The sequence below is a fragment of the Anguilla anguilla genome, chromosome 18 (assembly GCF_013347855.1).
Source record: "Anguilla anguilla isolate fAngAng1 chromosome 18, fAngAng1.pri, whole genome shotgun sequence".
Classification (NCBI taxonomy): Eukaryota; Metazoa; Chordata; class Actinopteri; order Anguilliformes; family Anguillidae; genus Anguilla; species Anguilla anguilla.
Genome location: NC_049218.1, coordinates 21,561,296 through 21,578,136, shown reverse-complemented (window position 1 = coordinate 21,578,136; position 16,841 = coordinate 21,561,296). Strand labels below are relative to the sequence as shown.

The 16,841-nt window shown below is 39.2% G+C and overlaps 1 long non-coding RNA gene across 1 annotated transcript; it reads right to left on the bottom strand.

Moving 5' to 3' along the window:
- Window positions 1–2,460: 2,460 nt before the first annotated feature.
- On the bottom strand, window positions 2,461–16,515 carry LOC118217799. Its single transcript, XR_004763298.1, has 3 exons — window positions 16,296–16,515; window positions 3,933–4,048; window positions 2,461–3,772 (listed from the first exon to the last, which is right to left on the bottom strand). It is a non-coding gene; the product is annotated as an uncharacterized LOC118217799 (long non-coding RNA).
- Window positions 16,516–16,841: the final 326 nt, after the last annotated feature.

The window sequence follows — 16,841 nt, the reverse complement described above, 5'->3', positions numbered from 1 at the left end:
ACTAATTAATAAGTAATGCCTTGTGGTCAACAGCGGTTTCTAATGAAAGTGCAAACACCTGAATGAGTACCTTTTGAAACAAAAATGTGACATTACATTATAACCGTTTTATGCATTTTACTAAGTTTGACAGCGGTTTAGCAAATCACCTGATTTAACGAATGAGTCCTGCAGTCTTATTTTCTTACGAACAAATTTGACGGATGCTTTCATGATCACTGTTGCTTAAACCCAGCGTGCAGCTGGAATGCTCGTAAAAATATTAGTATAATGAATGTTTGATCTCAGCAACGCATGTCCAGTACGTTCACCGAAAGTTAATTCACTGACTGGAATTCGTATCCATTGACTCTAACTGCCATTTCCATCTTGCCATTTCCTCCACCATCTTTGTCCAGTTCATTCGGTAACTGCGACATAAATACGCAGCTAATGCTAGTTGGTGCTCGAATGTGACAAAATACGTTTTAAAACGAATTGTCTCCGTTTAATGAACTGCATTTCAAATAAAAACGGTAACATCAGGTTGTATGTGAAATTCCTCATATCTTGATTAAAACGGCTTGCAATGTGTTTGAATGTTTTTGCGCCAAAAATCTAAAAAATGATTTAGAGTCACAAACGGTAATTCTAGAGAGTCGTGGTTCCAGTTCAACCCACGTGCTGCAGTTGATTAGCTAGTGCTAGCTAGTCAATGAAGCTCAATCGTAGCAATAAACAACCTGTGTGTGTGAATGGGCTAAGTTTATTGTATATGGTAACTATCAAGTCCATTCGTGGGGCTCTCGTAATTGTTTAGGAGAGATCAACCTGAAGTCATGTCCTCTCTACCACAACCAGCTTGTCTATTTTTCTAAATAATAGATCGGTCACTATTATAATTGCTGTAGTGTCTTCAATTTTAAACGGTTACTGTTTCCGGCTGGCCTTCAGTCTAAGGAAAAAAGTTTAAATCTAAAACTGCCACAAGGTGTCGCTCTTGCCCACAAGATACGTTTGACTAGTCTGCAGTGGTGTGCAGGGATGATTTTTTTGTCACAATGGTGGCAGTTTAATTTTATTTATTTATTTATTTATTTATTTATTTATTTACTACGGTACAAGGCTTGTAGTCAATATGTATATATATATATATATATATTGCAGTTGCATTACCTACGAAGTTTGTTAATTAACATTTGTAAAACTACAGCACGTATTGGAAGAAAAAGCTAGGCTTTATAATCTCATATCGACACCTGCTCTGGTAAGCATTAATTAACCTGTACGAAAAATTAGAGTTGGCAGTTGGTTCGTGGGTTATGCAGGCATTTCAAAATGCATAGCCGGCCGAGTTATGACGCAGCAGGACAATATGCTTCAAAGCTCACTGAAGTGTCCGAGCAAGTGCTCAGATCTATATTAGGCTATAGCGAATTAAATAAGCCTATTGCTGTCGACATCTGTCGGTAGGCGACGATGTGAAATAATACAAAACATGGTGTTTGCTTAAATATTTCTAATATGAATATATGTATGCATGTATGTGCGTGCGTGCCAGCATATATTTCACGATATGCCCACAAGTGAAGCAAGTTATGGATTAGTTGCTTGAAAGAAAATAGCTACATCAAAAGTTCTTCATGTAAGTGATAACTAACAACATATTAATTTCCAAATTTTAATGCAATTCCTGCATCACACACACGGACGTATGCACGCGCACGCTTCACACACACACAAAACCAAACGAAGAAGGCTATTACTGGGAGTTACAGAATAGCGGTTTTTGGAAGAGGGAGGGAAAAGAGAGATGTACGGATATTAACTGGAATTATTGGCTTTACTTTCCATTAAGATCCCACAGGTAGATACTGTAGTCTAGTTAAATTGAGAATAAGTACACGACGTTACAAACATTGGGGGTGTCTGCAAGGCACCTGCGTTGGCGTATAATTGTCCCTACAAACAAAATGTGGTTGTGGCGACGTACTATTAACGTCCTCTATTGGTCTCGTAACGTCCCCTTTACGTATAAAATTACGTAGTATTAACGTAAAAACGTAAGACCAGCGCCCCGTCGCTGCGACGTCGCAAAACAACGTTGTGGATACGTAACAATTACGTCCTTACAACTTTACGTTTGACAATGTAATAGAATAACCTTACCCCGACGTTGTGATTACGTCGCCAGCCAGTCATCCGTCGTAACGTTATAGATTTACGTCGCTGACACGTTGTTTAAACTTCTTTATTACGTTATTTACCTTTCCACAACATTGCTGATTGGTCACTTACTTACTAAACCCTGACCATACATTTAGATTTTGTGTATTAAAAAAAGGTATATCATGGTGTTGTAATTTTGATCTCCATTCTATTCTACCAATGAATTGCCATTGCTTCTGTAATTCATATCTTCAAATTTTATTTTCAAAGATACTTAGTGCAGCAATAAGAAATGTACACAGCAAGCCCAAATAGAATAGAAAGCCTTTTTTGTCATTGTATAGAATACCATTGAGATCAGGTTCAAGTTACATTTCTAGGTAGGCAATATGTTCTGCAGCAAGCATAATTATGGTACAGAAGATGAGACAAACATACAAAACTAGTACAAAAACAACATAAAAAGGGTGACTTGCACTAGTGCAATGTCCATAGCAGGTCCCCCAAAGCATATGTGCTAGTATAATATACAGTACCTCCTCATCACCATAATCACTTCCACCACCATCATAAGCATCAACTGCAGCATATTGACAGAATATCATGACTACATCCTCCCTAGTATTTTTCTGATAAAATGATGGCATTACCATCATTACAATTTCTTGATATGTCAACAGATTGAAGTGCACAAGAACTAAATTAAAACACCCAAAACTGCTTGTCAATAAAATATACATTGTCTTGCATTGTTGTAGTTTCAGGACCGTAATAACCATAGACCAATGATTTCAACATTATAACAGTGTTGAGTATTTTTGTCTTTTTCAAGCGGTGAACTACATTTCAGTTAGGATCCCCCACATATTAAAGTAGGATGTCTGCATGCATTAGCAAGTTAAATTTAAGGCTTTTTAGACATTTTAAATGCTTCTTAGAATAACATTTAAGACAGTTTGCCACACAAGTAAGCACAGGCAAGTTGTGCTTTTAGCTACTTGACATTTTTACAATTATCTAAAACGACAACATTGACATTTGTCCAAATGTTTATTTTGGTCCAAGAAAAGGACACATTGCAGGCTTTTACCATTCAAATACAAACACATTGTAACCACAGATAAATGCACTATGATATATTCAACTGTCATGATGTATTAGACAATTTTATGAACAAAAATAAATTTAAGACAATTTCAGACTTTTTAAGGTCTTGCAATCACCCTTAAAGACATGTCACATTCATTTTATCATGTGACTTAATTTTCAAAAATGCTTTCCATGTTAGCTATTTAATAAGGTTATAAGAGCTCAATAGAGTCTTATTATGTACTATACAGTTCCAAATCACACTGCCCAAATTCACAGGCCTCCCATTGGATTGCTTACAGAATACTGACACAGCCCTTGGTTTTATGAAAAAAGGGAATAACACTTTTTTATTGACTAAAATGTATATACATTTTTGAATTATAAAGTTTGTCAACAGACAAAAGGCCTCTTGTAAAAGGGTTTGGGAATTTATAAAAAACAAAAACACGCAGCAGACAAACAGCAGATAGACACAACATCAACAAACAGAGAAACCAGCACATCACATTGGTCGTGGAAATCCTTTGGTTTTCTGAAAAACAGATGAAACATTTTTATGTAAAAGAAAGTGTATCAACATTTTTGATTTTCATAGCCTGACAATTTTCTGGTCTGTGTGACAGTTGTCCAAAGGAAAATATAGAATTTTATTTGTTTAAAAATAAAAAATTAAATGTTTTTTATTGACTTACAAATGGACATCAGCAACAGAGACAACACTTCCATCTTCCTCTCTTCACCTTGTTGAGGAGTGGTGTACTCATTCCAAGGCATGATGGAACCATCTTTTAAAAGAGTCACACTGAATCTGAAAGGTAATGACAGAATCTTACACGTATACTTACTTGCCTAAGTTCCATTATCAGATAATCTTATCTGATAATGACCTTATGAATAATTTAATACAGGAGCCACATAACTGACCCAAACTGTTTTTAGTCCACCCTCCACATTGAACACTGATTGTCTTCATCAAAGACTGAAAAAAACATGTATATTTCATGATAAAAGTCACAGTTTAATAATAATTAATCTTAATTTTCAATTAAACTTCTACTCTAATCTACCCACCTGAGCTCTCCATAATCTCAGCTGCCATCTCCCATCACTTGAATGACATTGCTTCTTTTGAAGGGTCAAACTTCATGTCTTGGGGGACATTGGGATGGTTCTCCACCACAGTTCTATTAAACTGTGTCTTTTATCATGAAATACATGTTTTTTTTTCAGGCTTTGATGAAGACAATCAGTGTTCAAGAACTGAAGCGTACAGTAAGGCAAGGGCATAATACCACCCCTGGAAAAGATGGTCTGGGATATGAGTTGTTTAAGCACATGGATGACTTTGCTTTGGGGGAGATGTTATGTTTGATTAATACAGTGTGGGAGGAGGAGCTAATTCCGGCTGAGTGGAAGCATGCAGTGGTCGTTCCAATTCTGAAACCTGGGAAGGAAGCCGACAGCCCTGGATCATACAGGCCTATTGCCCTCACAGCAGTTATTTGTAAGATAATGGAAAGAATGGTTACTGATCGTTGGCTTTCTAAATTGCGAAGAAACATTTAAGGCGGTTTGTTTAGTCATATTATAATTATAACAGTATTGACTTGATTATCATTTTTAAATATATAATGGTAGCGTAAATACATTGGAGTGTAAAGCACCTGTATAAGCTTAAAAGCCACAGTAATATAAACACTTATTGGGAACTATAACTAAGCCCGCCTGAGTCTAAATTATACCTTGGAGTATACAGTAAATACATGTAAATGTACAATGATTTTCATAGAGCTTAACTATGCCCAGTTCTTACTCTAACAGATAAGGGTCACTTGTTGGTTAAAAATGAAAGTAATCCCCCTTGTGGTATAATATACAACACCCTTTATTACTGGTAATACTACATTTAAGCGGCAATTCCTAAAGGAGACTTTATATTTTTCTTTTTGGGTCCCTTTGTACTTTATTTTGGAAAAAGACACACACACCTACATGATTGGTCAAGAGAAATAAATCATCTTGTTTGTTACTCCTCTGTGCACTGTTGCCTTACGTATTCTGTTTAGTTAAGGTTTCATATACTGTAAATAAGGATATTTATAGTAGATTTCTGGGGAAATGCAGAATATACCATAATGTTTTGGTGTAGTAGTTCCACAGTGGAGGCACCGTGCTTATTATTCATTTATTCACTGCTCATTACATATTGGACACCATTTGTTTTATTCTCACATTTGCATTGTTAGTATTACAGGGAATTGAAGAAACACCATCTACTTGTAACAGGAAGTGTCAGCCAACTCACCATCAACCGCTGAGAACCCAGGTATCACTCTGAGGTATTGGAACTGGATAGCAGTAAAAGACGCTGGACCTAACGAAACGTTGTCAACGATTTCTCGTAATTTCTTGGAAAATACTATTATTATTGAGGACTTTTGGGCATAGCTAAGCCATATATTTGCTGATAGACCTATCTGACATTGTTTTCTTGAGCAAAACAGAAGCAGATAGAACGGTCATTGATTTACTGTCTCTGCCTCTGTCTGCTGAACACAGATAAAATTTCATCATTGCTGTGTAAGTATTACTGCTCAAAATATTTCGGTTATATACGTTATTTTTGAAATTGAGTGTCTTTAAATAGGTCAGTGGTATTATATAATGTGGATATTTCACACTGTAATGTAAGCGTTAGTTAGTAGTGAAAAGTTTCCAAGAAAAGAGCTAGCCTACTGTAAGTCCAGAACATGTGTTGACATTCTTACATTAGAACACACATGTCTAACAGACATTTGATTCCAATATTTGAGATGGACTTTGAGCTAGACACTATTGTCTCTTACACGCTAAACATGTTGCACTTTGTTTAATATGCAGACCTAACTTTTTTACTTTGATAATGGGTTTAATAGAAACTTGGATTTATTTTGGAGGTGCACTACTGGTTTAAATAATAAGCCCTCTTTTTTATTTATTTGTATCATGTTGGAGTTGCCAGTTTAAACCGACAGTTTTGCACTTTAATATGTAGCTAAACCTTTGTTTTGTGCTGTATTATACAACGACACATACAGTTTGTTGTCAAAATAAAATGAACGTCAACTAACTAGCTTCGCTGGCTAACCTTTGTCATAAAATTTTTCCCGACCGTGAAACCTGGATTACTTGTTTACATTTTTGACAGATGTGGCTAGTGGGTAAATCTATCACTGTTTCTGTCGCAGCACTTTGGACACAAGCAATTCGGAAGCGCTATCCTAAAATTTCTTTTTACCGTGAAGAGTGCCTGACCAGCAACCGTAGTAATGTGTTAACACGGAGGCACAATTATATCAAGAAAAAAAAACCACTATATTCTGTAAATGCATTTAACCTACTATGCATAAAAACATAAAAACGCTAGTCAATCACCCACTTCTATTTATAATGCCATCATAGCGCGGAGTGTTTAAAACCATAAAGCCACCTCTCCGTTTTTTTTTGTTTTTGTCAGCGCATCACCGTTATTTTTACATTCATTCTGATATGTGGCCTAAATGCCTTTTCACGTTCATTCGGCTTAAGGGGCTCCGCAAAATCGCCTAAGGCTTTCTATGGTAGGGAAAACACTGTGAACTTAAATTAAATGGTCAATTTGATTTTTTTGGAGGAAAATTAATCGTTTAGGTTAATCGACTAATCGGTAAAATAGTCGATAGATTAATCGATAGAAAAATAGTCGTTAGTGGCAGCCCTAATAAACATGCTGTAATCCTGGGATAAATAAGTCCTGTGTCCTGTCAGGGTGGTATTATGTAAACAGTGTTATCCAGTCCCCACAGTCTGGACCTACACTTTAGCCCCTCCCATAAACACAAACACACACACACACACACACACAGGCACACAAGCATATACACACACACACACAAGCATGCACGCACACACACATACAAGCATATGCACACACACACACACACACAAGTACACACACACATGTACACACACACACATACACACACATTCACACACACATTCACAGACACATGGGGATTCTACAATCTATTTCTATTTATGTAAGGAATTATGAGACTGTAGCCCTTGAAGAGAATTACATTCCACGCTTTGCCATTATGATTCTGAATTTGAGCTGTTTGGACCACAGCTATGCAAGTCATAATCACACTGTCTAAGACTAATTTACTGCAAAAGTCATAGTAAGTATTATGATAATTGAAAATCTTACTGGCTCCCAAGATGGCTGATCTGACTCCCACTAAGTCCTACCACACTTGAAGCGTTAGGCAGGTTTTATTGCATTTTGATTTGCAGTTTCTGGTTGCACTTGATCTTGTTTACATTAAATGCAGTAGTGTCAGACACTATGTAGGCAATGAATCACTTTAAAACCTATGCCGTCTTCGAGGGTAGTTCTGATTTGGAAACACTCCAGTGAAGGAGGTCAGACTCAGACCTCAGAATGTGAAGTGATTGCATTGTGTGAGTTTAAAGTAGATTGTGAGGCAACGGCTCGGATGGCTGAGTTGATTGCAGAGTTGATATGGGCCGGGCATCTAAAGGCCAGGTCTATTCCTGAGTTGTCCTCTCTGCCTCCCTCTCATTTTGATAAGGCTGGATTCGTCCGTATAGCCATCTCTATGGGGCCATTGTCTCATGTTTGTTTTGTATCAGAGCTGTATGCACAGGTGAACTATCTGTTCTTTTAAAAATCCATTGTGTGTGTTTGTGTGTGTGTATGTGTGGGTGTAATTGTGTTTGATTGTCTGTGTGTGTGTGTGTGTGTGTGTGTGCGTGTCTGTCTGCTTGTGTGTGTATGTGTCTGTATTTGTGTGTCTGTATGCGTGCATTTGTGTGTGTATGTGTGTGCATGCTTGTGTCTGTGTGTGTGCATGTGTGTGTCTGTGTCTGTTTAGATGCAGGGCATGTTGTTAAATCATGCAGTACAGGAGGCAGAAGCGGGCTCTTTGGATGACATGTTGATCTGTAATGTAGGCAGGGGCTCCTTGGCTTGTATTGAGTCAGGGATTTTTGCCAGCAAAGAGATTTCTTAACATGGCCAACATTAGCTGTCTGATAAGGGAAAGACATGCCTAAATTTAGAAGTATAGCAGTATGGGGATGTTTGGCATTGGTGAGCCTGGGTTTTCTCTGAGACTAACACACACACACACACACGCACACACATATATGCACGCACATGGACACACACACACAAATGCCCGCCCCCCCAGGAAGTATTTTGCAGCTGAAAGAGGAGCAAAACAATAGAGTAACACCATAATTATATGTGCAAGAGTGGTGATAAATTATAGAAGAGCAACTATGTTAAATATGTGAAAACAGCCATCAGTGACCTCTCCAACATCATCTGGGTCCATCCAAAGCATCAGGAAACCACCTCCCACTTCTGCCTTACTGGCACGTTGTAATACCTATCAGTGGTGTGGCAGGCTGTCAGCTTCTTTAAACATCTCCAAAATGTGTGTAGAGGTGTGAGATGAATGAATGAATCATAGGTATCCTTTGCCTGGCTTTCCTATCTTTGTTCATTTATGGTTTAATTAGTTAACAGGGTAAACAGGTAATTCACACTTAATGGCAGTATACACCGCTGACCAGTATGTGTCAGAATCTCTACTGTACTTGGAACATAGATTTCTCTGGTAGTTTGCAATTGGGTTTGATTTAACCTTGCTATGAAAAACGGTTTCGTGATGTATTTATTTCTTTCACATACTGGACTGTTCCAATATTTAACTAAAATAATAATGTTCTAATACCGTTCTTGCAATGTTCTTTCCAACTTAAAATAACATTGAATGGACATCTAGGAACCTGGATAAAGTCACATGATTTAACTTTCCAGGAACGTTCTGGAACCCGCAAATGTTAGCTGAGAAGGCTACTAGAATAGCTCTTGAGCCTGAATAATTATTTACTCTATCCTCCCCTTTCTCAAAGCATAGAAAACTTGGCTGGCAATCAGTGATTAAAGTTGTTAGATAGGAAAACAAGACGGCCTCCTCTTTATGCACACATCTGTGCCGCAGTTCATTGTCCGATATCTAATGATGGTAAACGGAGCCATTTAACCGCAGTGTGACCTGTGTCTTCATGGAGCCAAAATGGAGCTCGAGGAAAATTTAAAAGCAGAACCTGTGTCTGTAAATAGTAAGACCTGTCCAATATCAACAGAACGCTGGAACAAAATGAATAACCGCCATGTTACATAAACAGCGAATGACAGCCGCTGAAAACACAACAGCAGTGCTTACATTTCCTGTCTCTGGTGGGGTTGGGGTTGTTGTGTGTGTGTGGGGGGGGGGGAGGGGGGGTTAGTAACCTGTACACTGATGAGAAATGACTTTGTGTTCCCTCCCCTACCATAGAAACATTATCCTTAACAGTAACAGCATTGACAGTGTGTTCATAAACAACTCTTTTTGAATACAGTGCCTTGCTGTGAGAGAAACGCACAGGCACACTCTCCCTCCACTTTAATTGGACAGGCCAGTCTCATGGCATGAAGACTTCTGCTGCCCATTGGGGAGATGGCTATCTTAATGACTTCCACCCTGTGACTGGCCATTTTCTGTTTTCCTCTGTGCATGTGAAGCAACTCTGGCAAGGCTCTGTGTATGCTATTTGTTAAACATTTGCATTGCAAAATAAAATATGCAAAATATTTTCATTTTGTTTTCTGATGCAAGTTGAACTCTTTCCCCATACCTGAGTACAATTCTAATTTTATTTTATTTTAATAATAGTCAGAAAAATAATCTTTATTTTGTAAAATACTAAACATATGTATTACATCTGTAAGTGCTCTGCTTGCACGGTTCATTCCATAACAAAAATTTAAATGTTAAATATTTGGTAACTCAGAAAAACCCTTACAGAATGGAAGTATATTGAAATATATTGCAGATACATTTTGGAAAATATAATGTATTACACAGCAGTGAATTTTTAAATTTAAAATGTTGCAACATCTAAAACGTTGAGCGGACACGTAGAACATCTTGCAACATTATAAACTCAAACTTTAATTATTTGTATAACACCTTTCATGCACAGGGCAGCTCAAAGTGCTTTACAGTAGGTAAAAAGCGAAAACATATGTGAATAACATAAGCATAATGAGGCACAAAAAATAGCATGTACTGTAATATGTAACATATGTGTGTAATATATGTAATATATGTGCGTGTGTCTAGAAGATAAGAAGTAAAATCAACATGGGTGGAAGGTAGTTTCTAAAAACAACAACAAAATAATAAAGTAGATATTTACATGTATTTGCCGTTGTCCATATATTGGACATGTTGCTATGTCTAGATAATATATTGTATTTAAATATATTTTCGCACATTCCATTTCTGTACAAAAATATAAACATACACATAAAATTATAAGCACTGAAGATCAGAGGATATTTAGTAATTCACAGTAAAGGTGCACACAACCTGATTTTAAAACAGGCAATGGTTTTATGGTCTCTGATATTTTTAAGTGCCTAATTCTACAGTACTTGCTTGTGTACTCCACTGCATGGTATTTGACATAGGAGCAACAGTGCTGCTTATCCTTTAAATCCCCACATCCCAGGGAAACCACACAGGATGTGTGGTATGGTTATGACTGCTTGTCTTAGTCTGATAACCACTTCATTCTATGCAGGCTGCGCTAGTTTATTGTCTCAGTATTTTCTTGTTTGGTCTTGTATTGTTGTTTGCACTGGGATATTTCATGTGATCCCAGCCGTTCCATGTTAAAAGCAACCCCTTGAACGCATGTCTGCCTGTGGGCTAAAGAGATAACGTTTGTGGATATCTGATGATACTGGACATTTTAGTCCATGCCTCTGTATCAGTCATGCTTTAACTTATCATAGGTCAGAAGAGCACCAGTGGTCATGGTGATGTCAGTTGACATGTGACTCTGACAGAAAAACAGGAAGGCATTAACTCATGCACTTTCAAGCCCCACCCTCTCTTCTTCCTTCTCTCTTCAAATCCATTTTGGGATACTCCCAGAAAAACGTATTGCCATTCTGTCCATGCTGCCCATGAGGAAAGTGTTACAAGCGTGCGACTGTTGTGCAGTGTCATGGGGAGAGTGCTCTGCTCTACCTGTAGAACAGAAGCTTCAGCCAAAACAGGATCCTGGCCGTCTGATCACATGCACTTTAAAGAAGCAATTTTTACTTGCGATTTATGATTTTGTTTCTACTCATTGTATTAACATAAACGGTAAGCTTGTGACAGGGCATGAAACCGCATTTTAGTTTCATACAGCTTTTTGACTTTTTTTTTCAATGGCAAGAGTTTAAATGTACTGTGTGTGTGTGTGTGTGTGCGTTCGTGCGTCCATGTGTGTGTTTTCATTTAATTTGTAAATGTTCTTGTTGTAATTCTTCTGTACAATGTTCTTAAAAATCATACAAATGATAAGCTAATGTTTACATTATGAAGGCAAAACCACCACCCCTGATGGCGATAGTGTTAGTTATCATAAAACTGGTGTGTTTGGGAATAGCCAAAACACTGCTTTTACTCTTGAGAGCCGCAGGGAGGGAGGGCAAAATAAAGAAAGAGAGAGACAGAAAGAGAGAGGTGGGGCCTTGCGGAAATGTCTGGTCCTCTGCGTGTTAGTGGATAAGTGGCTCCTCTGGCAGTTCAGTGCTGAGCCCTGGCATTTTCACTGGAGCCGTACCCGACCTGCTGCCGGTGCGCAAGGTCAAACGGGGGTCGAGTCGCTAACAGAGGTACCCCAGCAGAGCCACACAGCGAGCGGAAATGAATCCTATTGCACTCAGCAATGTACATCATCTCTGGAGAAAAAGGAATGCTTCACAGTGCAGTAACAGCACCCTGAGAGGAATGCTTCACAGTAACAGCACACTGAGAGGAATGCTTCACAGTAACAGCACACTGAGAGGAATGCTTCACAGCAACAGCACACTGAGAGGAATGCTTCACAGTAACAGCACACTGAGAGGAATGCTTCACAGTAACAGCACACTGAGAGGAATGCTTCACAGCAACAGCACACTGAGAGGAATGCTTCACAGTAACAGCACACTGAGAGGAATGCTTCACAGTAACAGCACACTGAGAGGAATGCTTCACAGTAACAGCACACTGAGAGGAATGCTTCACAGAGCAGTACACTCTCAGAAATAAAGGTACACAAGGGTACAAATTCTGTACAAGTACAAAACTGTACCTCTAAAGGTACTAATGCCAAGTGATTGTACCTTTCTAGGTACTGAATGGTACCTTTTTTCTGAGAGTGTATCACCCTGAGAGGATTGCTTCACATTAACAGCATCCTGAGAGGAATGCTTCACAGTATCATCACCCTGAGAGATATATGCTCACCTCACCTTGCACAGGCAGTGTGTCCGAAAAAGGAAACCACCACTCTAGCGTTTCACACATTCTGTGGCTCAGCATATTTCCAGACAGGAAGACTATTTTGCGTCGCTGTCTATCAATCTGGTCCGTGTTACACTGCTCAGGAATGTAAGTCTTAAGGGCAAAGCGAGGACAGCATTTTGTGTAAAAGTTAATAGGATCGCTGTTCAGCTCGTAGATCACGACTGCCTCAGACTTCTCTTGTGCAGGAACCTGCTGCCATGTTTATTTGTGTACAGGTCAGCACGCCATCACTGACTAACTGAAGGATTCTGGAATTTTCTCCTCTCCCAGCTATTGCCTTTCAGGGGTCAGGACTGAGCTCACATTACCAGTCTCAATGCACCATGAGCCCACAGAGGTCCGCGACTGCTGACTTTCAGACGCTTCAGAGAGGCCTGAAGCCTGGGCAGTTGCCCTCCTTTTGACATTCCCCATCTCAGGAAAGCTGCATAACCCAACTCCTAGCATGCCTGGCCCTCCGTGGCCAGCTCACATAAGCACAAAGAAATACAAGCGCAACATAACAGCTATGCTGGGTAAATAAATCTGGAAAGGAAAATCTGCTCCTCTACAGTCAAGGGGCTGTGGGAGAGATCAGGGCTTCCAGAAAGGCACAATGGATAGAGCTACCCAAGGTTGTCACTCACTCACTGGTCCAATCATATAGCTGCTCTCTGCTGAAAAACATTTTGACTGGTTGAAATCAGTTAGTCACAGAAGGAATATGATGGCTCCTCCCATTTTTCAGTTTACAAAAGAAAAGTGCAGTTAAAACTTTGTTTCTAGTATAGTTTCTTCAATCGACAAAAATGGGGTTATGTTTTCCTTTTGTATGTTGTTGTTTTATCTTAAAGGAATTCCCCCCCTATGGACTCCCCTTGAACACTGGCTGGCTCGTACAAGCTGCTATAAGAGTGCTTCTTCTGTTACTGTTGACCAGAATTTGAACTGACAGTACTTGGAAATGCAGTGAACAGTTATCAGGAGAACTATCTAGGGCCAAAGCATTAGCTTCAGTCATCCTATACGGCCACAAACTGGAGCAGGATTAGCTTGTTGGTCATTGCATTACAGGAAGCCACACCAATTAGCTTCTTATTACTGTTCTGCTAGGGGCCGAGTGGTAACATACTGCAAGAATCAAGATAAAGTTTATTACAACATGCATGCCTGTTTATTGATTGATTTACTATAAAACATGTTTTGAGGTATAGTCATGGCTGCATATATTTATGGAATTACATGGACTGTAAGAATGGGTCATACTTTTTAAATTTAGCAAGGCCTAGGCTGTCAAGAAAGCATGCTTATGAAAATGAGTCACAATGTAATGTTATATGACCTCATTCTATATGGAGCTTCCCGGCGTTACCTGGGCAGATGATTCATGCTCTCACATTTTCTTACACACCAGGAAATGCGTAGCTAGTTAGCGAGCATGCTTTCAAACTAGCTTTCATGTAAATGTTAATAAATTAAGTTTGTTCGATCTCAGTGCATGTGCATAAAGTTCCCCAATGGACTACAATCTGACTACGACTTATTCTTTGTTGACAAACTCTGTAAAATGTGTCTTCCTGCGTGCCGTAGTCTTTGCTTTAGTTTAAAGATAATCTTGTCTGTTCCATTTCTTGTCTACAGTTTTTCCTGTAGCTGCTGCTGAGATTCTGTAAAACAGATACACAGTGGAAACTCTCGCTGAGACACCATTACAAGTCCCTGGAGCCTCAAACGTTAACTCTTTAGTGGGGTAATGGACACTAACACTGCAATATAAGTGGATACCACAGTGCTGGATGTTATGAACACATAAAACATAGCCTATAAATAGTGACCGGCTCCGTGCAGTATCATTGTCATCAAAATAAATAAAATTTAAGTCTGACACCTCATCTCCTTCTCCTCCTCCTTCTTCTTCTTCTTCTTATTATTATTAGTATTATGATGCTGCAGCATGTATCCTGTAAGTGGGTGTGGGGCATTTGCAGTAAGGGTGGGGGGGGCATGTAGAGCACTCCCTGATGAGGTCGTTCTGCGCTGCTTAGCGCATCCCAAGGGGTCGCTGCCACAGACCTTGCCCTTCACCATGGAGACGGGTTACCCAGAATGCAAAACAAATTGCAGGAGGTAGGAGAGAACATGGCAGCCTGTCACAGCAGCAGTGTTTCGCTCACAGGACAGCTGCTGTGAGAGAGGAAGGCTGTGTGTCCTGGGTTTACCTCCTGACTCCTCTGCCCACAATGACTATTAAATAACAGTGTTTTAAACGGGTGTCTTTAGCTACAGTCCCTGGCTGCCACTGTGAATCACGTAATAATGGACCTGGACAGTCAGACAATCTGGCCTCCTTATCTCCAACTGTGACCCCTTCAGTTATCAAAAATGTAATCTGATGCAAAGCTACACTTATCTGTCCCAAATGCAAAATCTCAAATTTCATTCTCACAGCCGGAGAGAAATATATTCCTCAGTCCTGGCTCAAATTCATACTCCCTGTGTATGCGTGGGGCGGACAAATTATTTAGCAATGGAACCTTTAAAGAACTTAATGCAATCATATTTTGTCTGTCAATATATGCTAATTTAAGAGTGTGTAACTCTATTGATATTAATTAATTTCTCACATAAATAATGACAATTATAACATGTAAACATATAAACTCAATTAAAAAGTTAACCGCACAAAAAATAGATATGAACCATGTACTTTGTTCTCAAATTTCTAGGGCATTGAGGGAATAGATTTCAGTACTAAGCATTCTTGTTTTACACCTTTTTAAATACTAATACTTTTTTCAAGGGTGCAGATTTATGTCTTTTTCAGTAAAATGCCTGAATGTACTGGAGCTTCAACTTCTAATTTATGCTGTTTACTCCATACTGCCTTTTCTGAGTGGAGGTGGATTTCAGTACATTTAGAGCCCCACCTGGTCTTCAGGAGATGTGGGAGGGATGATTTCGCAGTGTTTTCCTGCCAAACACTGAAATAACCTCGTGGTGACATTTACTTTGGAGGAATTAGGACTCCTCTTTGACTCCAAAACGTGTTCAGGCTGGTATTGCCTCTGGATAACCTGGGTTAACTGTTCTGATATTGGTGTTAACTTGATATTTAATTTGTACCTGATGGCTTTACATTGGGAATCGTTATGATTAGTCTTTAAATGAACACAGAGCTTGGCAGCAACATGTTTGTTCTGGGCAACATGAAAACGTGGGTGGTGGAAAGGTGGTACTGTGGGGGATTTTTATGGTTTTTAAGTGTCAAGAGACGCGCTGACATTAAAAATGAAAGTCAGAAAAACTAGTGTCTTTAACATCACTACTCGGATAAGTCAGTCTTATAAATAAGGTGTTCTTCATATTGTAGCTCTGAATGAATTGTCTTGTAATTTGTGTATATAGGGAATGTGGACAGGGTGTTCATTTTAGGGGGCATCTCCTCCATTTAAAGTGGAACATTACGCACATCGTAATCGTGAGTGTTGGTTTAGGTATAGGGGATTTCCCATTTGTTAAACTTAAAACACACTTGCGCAAAGACACACAGACACACTCAAAATGAAACTTGACCCAGTAGAGGACAGAGAAAGATGGAAAGAAAAGGGAAATTGAAGTGATAGCAGGTACCTCTCTCCTGAGACACGGGGATCTCCGGTGTGACGCTTAATTGGAAACTTAGCGCCACGGCAACCACCACAGCCTGAGTCACTTCCCCTGCCTGTTACAGTTACAGTCATATCAGCCATGAACCAATGAATTATCTCAGGACCAGAACGCTCAGTTTTAGTTCCTCTCTCCAGATGTCCCAGAGGTGCTGCGAGCACACTTCTGCTGGAACCTGCTTTCGTAACCTGAAGCAGCTCTCACTGAGATGTGCAATAAGGCCATTTCCTGCAGTGTGGAAATATATACACTTGCAATCACTGAGCACTGGCGATTTGGTAATCAGTGATGGTAAACTGAATTTACACTGCGATTATTCAAACATTGGAGTGGAGGCTAGTAACCATAAAAAACTGATCACATCAGCATAGGAATGGAGTGACATGCATCAAACAATCCTGTCAGAAACAAACAGGTCAAACAAAAGATCCAAATTAAACTAGACAGGTGAATTCAAATGGCAGATCAATACTTGATTTTTTCACATCTGTGAATCTGGGCTTTTCTTTT